The sequence below is a fragment of the Mauremys reevesii genome, linkage group 14 (genome assembly GCF_016161935.1).
Source record: "Mauremys reevesii isolate NIE-2019 linkage group 14, ASM1616193v1, whole genome shotgun sequence".
NCBI lineage: Eukaryota > Metazoa > Chordata > Testudines > Geoemydidae > Mauremys > Mauremys reevesii.
In genome coordinates this window covers 27,369,567-27,385,413 of record NC_052636.1, presented here as the reverse complement: position 1 = coordinate 27,385,413, position 15,847 = coordinate 27,369,567, and the positions used below count along the sequence as shown (strand labels likewise).

At 45.8% G+C, this 15,847-nt stretch overlaps 1 non-coding gene across 1 annotated transcript; it reads left to right on the top strand.

Annotated features, from left to right (window-relative positions):
• Nucleotides 1-1,074: 1,074 nt before the first annotated feature.
• TRNAT-UGU lies at nt 1,075-1,146 on the top strand. Its single transcript has one exon. It is a non-coding gene; the product is annotated as a tRNA-Thr (tRNA).
• Nucleotides 1,147-15,847: the final 14,701 nt, after the last annotated feature.

The following is a 15,847-nucleotide window of genomic DNA, read 5'->3' as shown; positions in this document are numbered from 1 at the left end:
CTTTTCAAGTTTAAACATTGTAACTTCTACACCTAGACCGGGTGGCCAACCTGAGCCTGAGAAGGAGCCAGAATTTCCCAGTGTAACTGCCAAACGTGCACCTTTGTATGCAACTACTGAGTCAATTGTGAACCTTCCCATCATTGCCCTTTGCTCTTAACCCTGAGGCTATTGCCCCATCATTGGGGCCATTTCCCGCCTCTCTTTCATACAGAAGCACCATTTTCTTTGCACAGACACAGGAACAGCAAGATCTTTCTCTGTCCCTTGTGCAAAGCAGGGGGCCAAATTCCATGGAAACAATGGACAAGCAGGGGGCTCTGGGCACATCCAGCCCTGGCCGTGAGATGTTCCCTCCCCTCTTTCTTTATGCTGCTGCTGCTATTTCATGGATTGTCTGGGATGGGGAAAAAGCTGAGTTCACTCCAGGTGGAGGGGAAAAGAACCCTGAAAATCTCAGGACCCAACCCCTGCTACCAGGATCACTGAGGTGCTGGGAATCTGCCTGGGAAAGGGACTGTGTGAATTGTCAAGGTAGGGAATGAATAACAATCTACAACAAGATCCACCTCATTAAGCACTGACACAGGCTAATCCTGCTGGCAATAGAAGGGAAACTGGGAGCCATTCTTTGCTGTTCAGCCATGGAAACAGTGACCCAATTGCACTGCAGTGAATGTGCTGGGGAAGGCTGGACTTCACAGGCAGGTGAAAATAGTAGATCCTAGAAATACCTGGAGCTTCCCACACCACTGCTGCCACCAGGGTGAGGTGTTGAGCTTCTCACAGCATCTCCCACTATGACCTTGCAGCAGGGGATTGCCGCACCCCCAACCCAATGCAGGGGAGAGGGCTGAGTGTATCTCTGCACCCTGAGACCAGGGCACCCACACTCTGTGCCCCACACATAGAATCTGGCCCTGCTGAAAAGTGACCCCTATGAACAAGTCACCTCCAGGAGAGCAGGATTGGTCCTCAGAGAGGGGAACGGGCTTCTTGTGAAGCTTATAGGTCACTGGATGCTCTGGAAACAGGAGGGCTCTGAGTGTAACCCATAGCAAACGCAACCTGCTAGGGGATGTAGCTCAGTGGTTGAGCACATGCTTTGTGTGCATGAGGCCCTGGGTTCAATCCCCAGCATCTCCATGATCATTTTTTCACCCTGCTGCTTTGCTCATGCCCAGAGGGGATGTGGCCCACCAGTCTCCCTGCACCAGTTTCAGTCCTGCTCAGTGAGGAGCAAATGACAATTGCATGGAAGGTCTGGGGGGGTTCTGCTCCTAAGTCACCGCGGTACATTTAAGATTCCCATCCGCTGTCTGCTTGGGACAATGGTAGATGAGAAGGGCGAATCCTCCAGCACTGGAGGGAAAGGTCCCATCTGCACAGCCTGAGAGGCAAGGAAACAGAGGGGCAGGGTAGAGAGAGGTCAGTGATTTACTCCCAGCAGGGGACACTGTCTTTTTGAGTATCAGAGGGGAAGCCATGTTAGTCTGGCTCTGTAAAAGGCGACAGAGTCCTGTGGCACCTTCTAGACTAACAGACGTATTGGAGCATGAGCTTTCGTGGGTGAATCCCCACTTCGTCAGATGAATGGAGTGGGAATTCTGTGACTGGCTTGCCAACTACAAAAGCAGTTTCTCCTCCCTTGGTGATCACACCTCAACTGCTAGAAGAGGGTCTCATCCTCCCTGATTGAACTAACCTCGTTATCTCTAGACTGATTCTTGCCTGCATACTTATACCTGCCCCTGCAAATTTCCACTACATTCATCTCACAAAGTGGGATTCACCCACGGAAGCTTATGCTCCAATATGTCTGTTAGTCCGTAAGGTGCCACTGGACTCTGTCTTTTTAAGGCGAGTGCTGCTGGCTTGGGATGGTGCTGACGATGGATAGAAAAAAGGCTGGAGTCAATGGCAGATGGGACCACAGAAGGGGAAGGGGAATGGCAGCCCCACAGAAGGTCCTCCGTGCTCAGATGCCCCCAGTTATTGCACCTAGACAGAGAAAAGACACCGAGGGACCCAGCCCCCCTACAGTGATCCCATGGACAAGAACCTGGTTAGGAGTGGGGTGAAGGTTCCCTCTGGGCAAAGGGGAGCTGAAATCCCTCCGCATCCTGGAATTTAACGAAAGCTTCAAACCCTGCATGGGTGTGGGCTGAGGTGCATCAGCAGACGGTTGGGCAGGAGGTTTGTATAATTTTTGGTGGTGCCCAGAATGGGACCAAGTCCTGCCCCACACACCTGTGTAAGGCTCTGGGAAGGAGTTTGGGTGTGGGAGAGAGAGGGGTTGGGCTCTGGGAGAGTTTGGGTGCAGGGTCTGGGCTCAGTCAGGGGGTTGTGCTGAAGGAGGCAGTGTGGGGGGCAGGCTCTTGGAGGGAGGTTGGGTGCAGGTGTGGGGTCTGGGCTGGGGCAGGGGTTGCAGGAGAGGGTGAGGGGTGCAGCATTTACCTCAGGCATCTCCCGAAAGCAACCCGCAGCCCCTAAGCTGGAGGGCCAGGGGCGTCTCTGCGCACTGCTGCCCACAGACTCCACCCCCGCAGCTCCCATTGCCACAGTTGGCAGAGTTGGCAGTTGGGGCAGGGGCAGCATGTGGAGACCCCCCACCCCCACAGTTGTTCTTCTCACAGCTGGCTGATGGGGGGGCAGCAGGGGATCTCACAAATCTGGGGGAATCTCTCTGTGCCCCAGTTAGTTCTCCATCCTGTCTCCCCCTAACCACGCACCACTCCCCTCCCCATTATCAATGTTTTAAAGTAAACCTTCCCTCCCTTTATGGGATACAGACTCTGTGACAGAGACTGACTGGGGCTCCTCTCTGCATGGCCCCAGTGGGGAAGGAAAGAGACTGGGGGAGGGGGAGAAGATGGGCAGAAGGAGTCAAATGGGGCAAAGCCAGAATAGAGATTTTCTTCCTGTTAAAATGCACTGGAGTCTCATCGCTGAAAGGCCGCATCTTGAGTTAAGTTTGAACCAGCAGCCTTTCAATTACCAGGCAAAGGTGTGAACCACAGAGACTGATAACTGCCTGCTTCCCAAATGTGTTTAAAAAACATCTTCAGGGGTGCAACTGGTTAGTGCAGAGGGGCCATCTGTTGGGGTTATGAGTTCAAGCTTTCTCTCAAGCCCTTGTTTCTCTTACCTGTGTAGTTTGTTTTGCCTAATTCATATACAAAGTGCTACACTAGAAAAAGGAGAGTACGTTCTAAAATGTAGAGGTGGGTGAATACTTTAGAAACATCCCCCCCTATGCTGCCATTAGTTCCAGTAGATTGTTCACTGGAAGGGCAAATTGATTTCTTTGCTGCTGAGAAAGATGCCAGGACAGGTCTGTGGGCACCAGATCTCTCTGCTTCTTCCAGTTCCTTCCCTGCTCCAGTCACTGCTGTAGGAGGATCCTATATGCACTGAGCCTAAACATTTTCCTGGGCCTTCTTAGCATAGTTGACAGCATGTCAGTCTCATATTCAGTAGGTCCTGAGCTCACACCTCAGAAAAGACAATGGTTTTCTGCTCCCTGCTTCAGATTTTCTAAAGGAAATCAGAGAAAAGAAGCTATAGGAGAGTGGTTCCTAGACACTCTAACACACACAGATTTTTCTAAGGCATTAACTTTTCCTTCTCTGTGGAGTTTGTATTCTCCATAGAGCAAAATAAAACAAAAACATGCAAGTCTAAGACTAATACAGTATGAAACTCAATACAGATAAAATCTCATCCTCAGAGATCTTCCAATAAGTTTCTTTTGCAGACTAGACTTATTTCTTGTCTGGGCCCAATATTTTCACCTGGTATAGTCCTCGTTCCAGCTCAGGTGGTAGCTAGGGGATTTCTCATGACTGCAGCCACCTTTCTTGTGTTCCACCCCCTTAAACAGCTTTGGTACAAGGCAGGAATCTTTTGTCTCTCTCCTGGGGAAAAGCCCCAGGTTTAAGATGGATTCCTGTACCAGGTGACATGGTCACATGCCCTGTGAGACCCCAAGCCTTCATTGTTCCTGGCCTGACTCACAGATGGTGCAGGACAGAGCCATCTCCAGTCAATTGTCCTGGTTAATGGGAGCCATCAAGAGTCCAAACCACTATTAATGGCCCACACTTTGCATCATTACAACAGGACCTCAGAGTTATAGTTCATATTTCTAGCTTCAGATACAGGAATGATCGGTTCATACAAATAGGCTGAACACACATAGTAGATAATGTGCAGTATCATTACAAAGCTTAAGAGACCTTTTGCATGAAACATGTTCCAGTTACATTATATTCACACTCATTAGCATATTTTCATAAAATCATCAACATCACAGCAGGGAAAGGGTTTTACTGCGGCACCTGGGAGCAGTTGAGTTTCATGTTGAGGCTCTGCTATGAGTTCCTCCAGGTTTCCCATAAGCACACAGGGCCCTTAGCGGGTACTCTCGATACAGGAATGGCCCAGATACAATGAAGTGATGGGAATTGCATTTTCCTTTTTAATTTTTGAATTTCCAATGACATTTCTATTTGTGATTTTGTTTTGCTTCGTATAACTGTGTTTTCTCAGGGACTTGATATTTACCAGGCTAACTAACAGCTAATAACGGGAGACATCCAATCAGGGCGTCGAGCAGAAAAGAACTGTAAGAGATGCTGGTTTTCGACCTTGTGTTAGATAAGAATAGAATGCAGATTGTAGCAGAAATTGCTGAGAGAAGTAAGCTATCAGAAAGGAATATGTACAAACAAAATGCAGTTGTTGCTCCTTACTGTATGTCACAAAAGGTATAAATGCTTGCCTTAATTGTTTATCTAACCGAGACCTACCTCGGGAGGGGAAACCTGCCTGTCTGTACTCTCCCGAATAACTGCAGTTGCTCGAAATAAACGGCATAATATAATAACATTTAACATCTCTGTGGTGGGAAGAACATCTCAACAGCCCAACACTGTGGCATTTGATTTCAAAAATGAGAACTATACAAAAATGAGGGGGTTAGTTAAACAGAATTTAAAAGGTACAGTGACTAAAGCGAAATTCCTGTAAGCTGCATGGACACTTTAACGACACCATAATAGAGGCCCAACTTAAATGTATACCCCAATTTAAGAAACACAGTAAAAGAACTAAAAAAGAGCCACCGGGGCTTAACAACCATGTAAAAGAAGCAGTGAGAGACAAAAAGACTTCCTTTAAAAAGTGGAAGTCAAATCCTAGAAAGGAGCATAAACATTGCCAAATTGTAGGTGACAAATCTGAGGAACTGTCACAGACTGAAGTGTCACTAGAGGAGGTTTTGGAATTAATTGATAAACTCAACATTAAAAAGTCACTGGACCAGATGGCATTCACCCAAGAGTTCTGAAAGAACTCAAATGTGAAGTTGCGGAACTATTAACTATGGTTTGTAACCTGTCCTTTGAATCGGCTTCGGTACCCAATTACTGGAAGTTAGCTAATGTAACGCCAATATTTAAAAAGGGCTCTAGAGGTGATCCTGGCAATTACAGACCAGTAAGTCTAACATCGGTACCGGGCAAATTAGTTGAAACAATAGTAAAGAATAAAATTGTCAGACACATAGAAGAACATAAACTGTTGGGCAAAAGTCAACACAGTTTCCGTAAAGGGAAATCATGTCTTACTAATCTATTAGAGTTCTTTGAGGGGGTCAACAAACATGTGGACAAGGGGGATCCGGTGGACATAGTGTACTTAGATTTCCAGAAAGCCTTTGACAAGGTCCCTCGCCAAAGGCTCTTACATAAATTAAGCTGTCATGGGATAAAAGGGAAGGTCCTTTCAAGGACTGAGAACTGGTTAAAAGACAGGGAACAAAGGGTAGGAATTAAGGTAAATTCTCAGAATGGAGAGGGGTAACTAGTGGTGTTCCCCAAGGGTCAGTCCTAGGACCAATCCTACTCAACTTATTCATAAACGATCTGGAGAAAGGGGTAAAAAGTGAGGTGGCAAAGTTTGCAGATGATACTAAACTGCTCAAGATAGTTAAGACCAAAGCAGACTGTGAAGAACTTAAAAAAGATCTCACAAAACTAAGTGATTGGGCAACAAAATGGCACATGAAATTTAATGTGGATAAATGTAAAGTAATGCATATTGGAAAAAATAACTCCAATTATACATAAAATATGATCGGGACTAATTTAGTTACAACACATCAGGAAAAAGATCTTGGAGGCATCATGGATAGTTCTCTGAAGATGCCCACGCAGTGTGCAGAGGCGGTCAAAAAAGCAAACAGGATGTTAGGAATCATTAAAAAGGGGATAGAGAATAAGACTGACGATATTATTACCCTTATATAACTCCATGGTATGCCCACATCTTGAATTCTATGTACAGATGTGGTCTCCTCATCTCAAAAAAGATATACTGGCATTAGAAAAGGTTCAGAGAAGCGCAATTAAAATGATTAGGGGTTTGGAACCGGTCCCATATGAGGAGAGATTAAAGAGGCTAGGGCTTTTCAGCTTGGAAAAGAGGAGACTAAGGGAATATGATAGAGGTATATAAAATCATGAGTGATGTGGAGAAAGTAGATAAGGAAAAGTTATTTACTTACTCCCATAATACAAGAACTAGGGGCCACCAAATGAAATTAATAGGCAGCTGGTTTAAAACAAATAAAAGGAAGTTCTTCTTCACACAGCGCACAGTCAACTTGTGGAACTCCTTGCCTGAAGAGGTTGTGAAGGCTAGGACTATAACAGGGTTTAAAAGAAAACTGGATAAATTCATGGAGGTTAAGTCCATTAATGGCTATTAGCCAGGATGGGTAAGGAATGGTGTCCCTAGCCTCTGTTAGTCAGAGGATGGAGATGGATGGCAGGAGAGAGATCACTTGATCACTGTCTGTTAGGTTCACTCCCTGGGCTGCTTCTGCTCTACAACTATAATTGTCTTTTTACACCAAAATCACTAACTTGAGCACCCAATTCCATGTACAGTCCTAGTGGATGTAAGGCACAGGTAACTTTTGCCTCAGGGTAGCTTGTTGGCATCAACCCTCTCTCCCCCACCTGGAGCTGATGAAATTCCTGGCTGGAGGGACACACGCTCTTACAAGTCAAAAGGGAAGGAGCTGATAGAAAAGATCACAGGACTGACCCCAAAGAAGGGTGAGCTGCAAAAGGGAGAAGCAGGCAACTCATCTGGCAGAGCTGAGAGACCACAGTGAAGATGGTGCAAAGATCACTATATTGGAATTAGCAAATCTGATTTTTTTTAAAACAAATCTTTGGGAAGCCCTAATAAAGGCATTTCTTACAGTTCTCTCCGATGTGGATTTTCTGATATCTAATAGGGAATGACATCTGATTGAAGCTTTTCCCAAATGCAGAGCATGTGTAGGGTCTCTCTCCACTGTGGATTCTACGATGTCTGACAAAGTCTGAGTGCTCAATGAAACTTTTCCCGCACTCAGAGCATGTGTAGGGCGTCTTTCATGTGTGGATTCTCTGGTGTGTGATAAGGATTGAGCGCCGACTGAAGCTTTTCCTGCACTCAGAGCACGTGTAGGGCATCTCCCCTGTGTGGATTCTCTGATGTGTGATAAGGCTTGAGCGCTGACTGAAGCTTTTCCCGCACTCAGCGCACGTGAAGGGCGTCTCTCCTGTATGGATTCTCTGATGCGTGATAAGGTGTGAGCGCCGACTGAAGCTTTTCCCGCACTCAACGCACGTGTAGGGCGTCTCCCCTGTGTGGATTCTCTGATGTGTGATAAGGCTTGAGCGCTGACTGAAGCTTTTCCCGCACTCAGCGCACGTGTAGGGCGTCTCCCCGTGTGGATTCTCTGATGTGTGATAAGGTGTGAGCGCCGACTGAAGCTTTTCCCGCACTCAGAGCACGTGTAGGGCATCTCCCCTGTGTGGATTCTCTGATGTGTGATAAGGATTGAGCGCAGACTGAAGCTTTTCCCGCACTCAGCGCACGTGAAGGGCGTCTCCCCTGTATGGATTCTCTGATGCGTGATAAGGTTTGAGCGCCGACTGAAGCTTTTCCCGCACTCAACGCATGTGTAGGGCGTCTCCCCTGTGTGGATTCTCTGATGTGTGATAAGGCTTGAGCGCAGACTGAAGCTTTTCCCGCACTCAGCGCACGTGTAGGGCGTCTCCCCTGTGTGGATTCTCTGATGTGTGATAAGGCTTGAGCGCTGACTGAAGCTTTTCCCGCACTCAGCGCACGTGTAGGGCGTCTCCCCTGTGTGGATTCTCTGATGTGTGATAAGGCTTGAGCGCAGACTGAAGCTTTTCCCGCACTCAGCGCACGTGTGGGGCATCTCCCCTGTGTGGATTCTCTGATGTGTGATAAGGCTTGAGCGCAGACTGAAGCTTTTCCCACACTCAGCGCACGACAAGGGCGTCTCCCCTGTGTGGATTCTCTGATGTCTGATAAGGTGTGAGCGCTGACTGAAGCTTTCCCCGCACTCGTCGCATGTGTAGTGTGTCTCTTCCAAGTTGATTCTCTCATGTGTAATAAGGGCTGAGTGGCTACTGAAGTTCTCCTCTGGCCTCTGCTGAGTCTCAGAGGCTTTTACTGTTTCTCGGAGTGCACAACTCCTGGAAACATTCCCTTTGGGTCTTCCTGATAACGTCCCATGTGGTGCTCCTTGCTCAGCATCTTCCTGCTGGGGTTTCTGCTCCTCATTCTCATGCACCATCCTATCACCTGATGGGAGACAGAGAGAATCCAGACATAGGTCACTCCCTGTGCCTGAGAGAAAGGAAATCTCAGAGACAGGAATTTTAAAAGGGATGAACAAACCAAAATATGTGCAGGAGAGATCAAAGTTATCAGGAGCTGATTTTCCCCAGAGGAGAGAGGAAGGGATCAGTTTTGGTCTGCATTTCACCAGAATATGCAGGGGAAAGTGGGATCAGGTAGGGATCTGCTGCCAGTTGTTAGTCAGGATAGGTGGGAAGCCATGAGTGACATCTGCCTAATTATTCCACATCTGCAGGGAACAATCCTGAACTTGGAGAGCTCACAAGGTCATTGTAGGGCATCCCGAATGTTTCCTGTATTCACGGACAGTTTTTGACTTGCTTTAACCAAGTCCTCACCTGTGCAGGCAGCTCTTGGAAGCACTTCTTTCTCAGAACCCTGGAGGTCCAGGACCCACGGCTCTTCCCCTCGTTCCAGCTGGGAGACCACATCAGGTTTGGAATTTAGAAACCCTATGCCAGACAAAGAAAACAAGGGAGGTCGGTGGAATTTGTGGGATACTTGTCACAAAGAATATTCCATGGTTTTAAGCTCAGATCATTTTTAAGCAGTAAGATCCCAAGACCAGCTTCCTTGGCTCCAAGCGGCAGGAGAGTTATTATTAATCATACGCATTACCTTAGTGCCTAAGGACCAACTAACAGTGTGTCTCCGTTGTGCTAGGCACAGTACAAATGCAGAATAGTAGATGGCCCGTGCTCTGAAGAATTTACAGTCTAAATAGACAAGACAGACACAGCATGGGGGAAGGGGTAGAACCCTCTGTTAGAATGGCGATATTCAGGCCTGCCTGCAAAGCCTATATTTTAAGAACTTAGGTGTATTTTTATCACATAGCTAGTTACAGGAGTATGAAAACAAAGAATCAAAATCACAGTCTGCCTGTGTCTGGGCCTTCTCTCACTAGGATAGGCTGAGGCCTTGTTCTTAGGCTAAGGCCTTTGGCTAAGCACCAGGGGCAGCCATAAGCTGGGAAGCGAAGGGTCACATCCTCACATCCCAAACCCGTCACACTGAAATAAGGTGCTATTGGGCTGTTAGGAAGTCGATCCTGTCTGGATCTTAAGATGGTTAAAGAAACCTTAATTTGATAGCATTCTGTCTGGCAAGAAATCACTTATCTATGGTTGTGGTTGTGAAACCCTCATTTCTGTATTGCTTTATCTTTATGGCCACCACTTTTACATTGTTAATCAGTCTGGTTCTCTAATTGTTTCTCTCTCCTGTATAATTAATGTTGCCAGGTGTAAGTTAATTAGGGTAGTGGTTTATAATTGGTTAGAGCAGAAGTAGGCAACCTATGGCAGCACATGAGCTGATTTTCAGTGGCACTCACACTGCCCAGGTCCTGGCCACCGGTCCAGAAGGCTCTGCATTTTTAATTAATTTTAAATGAAGCTTCTTAAACATTTTTAAAACCTTACTGACTTTACATACAATAGTTCAAATATGTATTATAGACTTATAGAAAGAGACTTTCTAAAAACGTTAAAATGTATTATTGGCACATGAAATTTTAAATTAGAGTGAATAAATGAAGACTCAGCACACCACTTCTGAAAGGTGGCCGATGCCTGGGTTAGAGAATTAGTCACAATATGTTAGAATTAGTTAGTTAAATTTCAGCACAATTATTGGTTAAGGTATAGCTGAGAATATTACTCTGTAAATGGGGTCAAACAGGAGGTGGGAAGGAAATTGGAATAACAGAATATCAGGGTTGGAAGGGACCTCAGGAGGTCATCTAGTCCCACCCCTGCTCAAAGCAGGACCAATCCCCAACTAAATCATCCCAGCCAAGGCTTTGTCAAGCCTGACCTTAAAAACCTCTAAGGAAGGAGATTCCACCACCTCCGTGGGGAACCCATCCCAGGGCTTCACCACCCTCCTAGTGAAATAGTGTTTCCTAATAGCCAACCTAAACCTCCCCCATTGCAACTTGAAATCATTACTCTTGGTTCTGTCATCTGCTACCACTGAGAACAGTCTAGACCCATCCGCTTTGGAACCCCCCTTCAGGTAGTTGAAAGCAGCTATCAAATCCCCCCTCATTCTTCTCTTCTGCAGACTAAACAATCCCAGTTCCCTCAGCCTCTCCTCAGAAGTCATGTGTTCCAGTCCCCTAACCATTTTTGTTGCCCCCCGCTGGATGCTTTCCAATTTTTCCACATCCTTCTTATAGTGTTGGGCCCAAAACTGGACACAGTGCTCCAGATGAGGCCCCATGAATGTTGGTTAGGGGGCGAACGGGAACAGGGACACAGGCCAGGCTCTGCAGCATCAGAGCTGAGAAGGGAACAGACTGTATCGGCGTATAGAGATAAGCCCGACTGGTGTGAAGGGCTTCGGAATATGTAATCTTATAGGTGTAAAAATTGTACAGACTATACCAGCCTGTGACATCATCAACGAAGTGCCCATTTGTGCCTGGGTAGGGGCCCTGCTCTGGGAGGGAGGATGCAGCAAGGACTCTGGATCGGTGGCCGGGGTCGCTGTGCATAGGAGATGGGGAGGTTATGTGAGGAGGGGGGTAATGAGTGGGAGAGGGAGGTCAAGTGTTAAAATAATAATATTTGGGGGAAAAAATGTATAATAAAGTGAAACTGAACAGAAATAAAACTGGAGTGGAGGCTCTAAAGCAACAAGGCTTCGGTAGGGATTTGGGGTTAAAGGTCTGGGATCCCCCACAGCTCCAAATCCCCAAACCTCTCCTCCCTCCCACTGACCCACCCACCCCACTTCTTGGGTGCCTTCCTCCACACTCCCCTCCGCTTCTTCCCATTACTCTCAGCCAGCACCACCTCCCGGCAACTTGAGAACTTCTTGTATTTTCTCCTCGTCTCTCACAGCCTCCTACCTCCCTGCTGCTTCTTAGCTCTAACCCTGCACACACCTGCCCCATGTCCTGGCATATCTACTACCCCCCGTCTCCGTCCCTCCCACGGCTCGCTTATCCCTTCACCCATGGGATCCTGAACGGCAACATTACACGCTCTCCTAAAAGAACTCATCTGACTGTCACACAAGCCAGGCATGAGTCACACACCTATTTACTCAATTTAGAATTCTACAGGAAGCATATTTTCCTCTTAAAATGAGGAAAAGGCATGAAAGCTACAGTGATTAATGTAGTTATGAATGTAGCCAATAAGGATACATTCAATGCAATTTTAAAATGACTGACAGCACCAAAAAGGCACATGTCCAAAATGATACTAGTGGGTGGGAGATAAGGCAAAAAGGGGGCAAGGAAACTTGTCAAAACTTGTATGACGAATAAAGGTATAAAGTTATTACTGCTCAGGTTCTTCAGAGACCCCACAGCTTCTAATAACCCAGGGGACAGGACTCCTTACCCAGCGAGGTCACAGTCTCATAGTTCTCCTGCATGACATCCCTGTAGAGGGCTCTCTGAGTGGGGTCCAGCAGAGTCCATTCCTCCTTGGTGAAATACACAGCCACCTCCTCGAAGGTCACCGGCCTCTGAAAGAGCAAGAGTCCAACACTCAGGACCTGCTGCCCCACTCACAACCCCACTATTCACGGAACAGCAGCACCAGGTAAATGGAAGCCCCGGGAGGCCCATGTTAACAGAGTCTCACTCCACCTTGCCTAGAACAAACAGGCGGCATCAGAGGGTAGAAAGAGAGAACCTTTGTCTCTCACAGCTGACAGATGGAGGCAGGGTCTTCACATTTATAACATACCTACTAGCAGAGTTTGATATAGGAGATGGGGCTGTCTCTGGACACTACTAATGGCTCCCTGGTAGGAAACACTCTCCAAATAAAATATAAGGAAGAAAAGGGAAGTCAGTAGTAAAGAATATTAGTTAGAACAGGGGTAGGCAACCTATGGCACGGGTGCTGAAGGCAGCACACAAGCTGATTTTCAGTGCCACTCACAATGCCCGGGTCCTGGCCACCAGTCCGGGGGGCTCTGCATTTTAATTTAATTTTAAATGAAGTTTCTTAAACATTTTAAAAGCCTTATTTACTTTACATACAACAATAGTTTAGTTATATATTATAGATCTTCTAAAAATGTTAAAATGTATTACTGGCCCACTCAAAACCTTAAATTAGAGTGAATAAATGAAGACTTCTGAAAGGTTGCTCAGCCCTGAGTTAGAAGGTCAGAATTGTAGAAAATTGGTAAGGGAAGCTATCAGAAATCAATGACCAATCAATGAAAATAAGAAGGAAGTTTTGAAAAGTATATTAATCCTAACAATGGTAGTGATAAATTACTAGACGGAAATGGCAGAATTATCAAAAATAATGCAGAAGAGGTAAAAGTGTTCAATAAGTGTTCTCTCCTGGATTTGGAGAAAAACAGATGCTGTACTGTACAGAAGCAAGAAGCCTGCTAAACAACCAGTGGGGCCCCTTGACGATGAAAATACAAAACGAGCGCTTAAAGATGATAAAGTCATTGCGGAGAAACTAAATGGATTCTTTGCTTCAGTCTTCACGGCTGAGGATGTTAGGGAGATTCCCAAACCTGAGCTGGCTTTTGTAGGTGACAAATCTGAGGAACTGTCACAGATTGAAGTGTCACTAGAGGAGGTTTTGGAATTAATTGATAAACTCAACATTAACAAGTCACCGGGACCAGATGGCATTCACCCAAGAGTTCTGAAAGAACTCAAATGTGAAGTTGCGGAACTATTAACTAAGGTTTGTAACCTGTCCTTTAAATCGGCTTCGGTACCCAATGACTGGAAGTTAGCTAATGTAACGCCAATATTTAAAAAGGGCTCTAGGGGTGATCCCGGCAATTACAGACCGGTAAGTCTAACGTCGGTACCGGGCAAATTAGTTGAAACAATAGTAAAGAATAAAATTGTCAGACACATAGAAAAACAAACTCTTGAGCAATAGTCAACATGGTTTCTGTAAAGGGAAATCGTGTCTTACTAATCTATTAGAGTTCTTTGAAGGGGTCAACAAACATGTGGACAAGGGGGATCCGGTGGACATAGTGTACTTAGATTTCCAGAAAGCCTTTGACAAGGTCCCTCACCAAAGGCTCTTACGTAAATTAAGCTGTCATGGGATAAAAGGGAAGGTCCTTTCATGGATTGAGAACTGGTTAAAGGACAGGGAACAAAGGGTAGGAATTAATGGTAAATTCTCAGAATGGAGAGGGGTAACTAGTGGTGTTCCCCAAGGGTCAGTCCTAGGACCAATCCTATTCAATTTATTCATAAATGATCTGGAGAAAGGGGTAAACAGTGAGGTGGCAAAGTTTGCAGATGATACTAAACTACTCAAGATAGTTAAGACCAAAGCAGATTGTGAAGAACTTCAAAAAGATATCACAAAACTAAGTGATTGGGCAACAAAATGGCAAATGAAATTTAATGTGGATAAATGTAAAGTAATGCACATTGGAAAAAATAACCCCAACTATACATACAACATGATGGGGGCTAATTTAGCTACAACGAGTCAGGAAAAAGATCTTGGTGTCATCATGGATAGTTCTCTAAAGATGTCCACGCAGTGTGCAGAGGCGGTCAAAAAAGCAAACAGGATGTTAGGAATCATTAAAAAGGGGATAGAGAATAAGACTGAGAATATATTATTGCTCTTATATAAATCCATGGTACGCCCACATCTCGAATACTGTGTACAGATGTGGTCTCCTCACCTCAAAAAAGATATTCTAGCACTAGGAAAGATTCAGAAAGAGCAACTAAAATGATTAGGGGTTTAGAGAGGGTCCCATATGAGGAAAGATTAAAGAGGCTAGGACTCTTCAGTTTGGAAAAGAGAAGACTAAGGGGGGACATGATAGAGGTATATAAAATCATGAGTGATGTTGAGAAAGTGGATAAGGAAAAGTTATTTACTTATTCCCATAATACAAGAACTAGGGGTCACCAAATGAAATTAATAGGCAGCAGGTTTAAAACAAATAAAAGGAAGTTCTTCTTCACGCAGCACACAGTCAACTTGTGGAACTCCTTACCTGAGGAGGTTGTGAAGGCTAGGACTATAACAATGTTTAAAAGGGGACTGGATAAATTCATGGTGGCTAAGTCCATAAATGGCTATTAGCCAGGATGGGTAAGAATGGTGTCCCTAGCCTCTGTTCGTCAGAGGATGGAGATGGATGGCAGGAGAGAGATCACTAGATCATTGCCTGTAAGGTTCACTCCCTCTGGGGCACCTGGCATTGGCCACTGTCGGTAGACAGATACTGGGCTAGATGGACCTTTGGTCTGACCCGGTACGGCCTTTCTTATGTTCTTATGTACTCGTATCATAAGATGTTGACGACGACATTCCTTCCATTCCAACAAGAACTCACAAGGACATTAAACAGCAGCTATTACAGTTAGACATGTTTAAATAAGCAGGTCCAGATAACTTGTATCCAAGAGTTTTTAAAGACCTGGTGGAGGAGCGTGGTGGACTATTAATGTTGATTGTAATTAGGACTTGGAACACTGGGGAAATTCCAGAAGACTGGAATTAAGCTAATGCTGTGCCAATACTAAAAAGTGTAAAAGAGATGACCCAGCTAATTACAAGAGTGTCAGTCTGATATCAATACTGAGCAAAATAATGGAGCAGTCGATACTGGATTTCGTTAATAAAGAATTAAAGGAAGGTAATATAATTAGTACCTATTAAAAAATGGTTACTTACCTTTGTAACTGTTGTTCTTCGAGATGTGTTGCTCATATCCATTCCAGTTAGGTGTGTGCGCGCTGTGTGCACTTTCGTCGGAAGACTTTTACCCTAGCAACCCCAGTGGGTCGGCTGAGCGCCCCCTGGAGTGGCGCCATAACGGCACCGCATATATACCTCAGCCGACCCACCCGACCCTCAGTTCCTTCTTGCCGGCTACTCCGACAGTGGGGAAGGAGGGTGGGTGTGGAATGGATATGAGCAACACATCTCGAAGAACAACAGTTACAAAGGTAAGTAACCGTTTTTTCTTCTTTGAGTCATTGCTCATATCCATTCCAGTTAGGTGATTCCCAAGCCTTACCTAGGCGGTGGGGTCGGAGTGAGACGTGGCGGTATGCAGGACCGCGGGGCCGAAGGCTGCATCAGCTCTCGACTGTTGGACCAGGGCGTAGTGTGAGGTGAAAGTATGGACG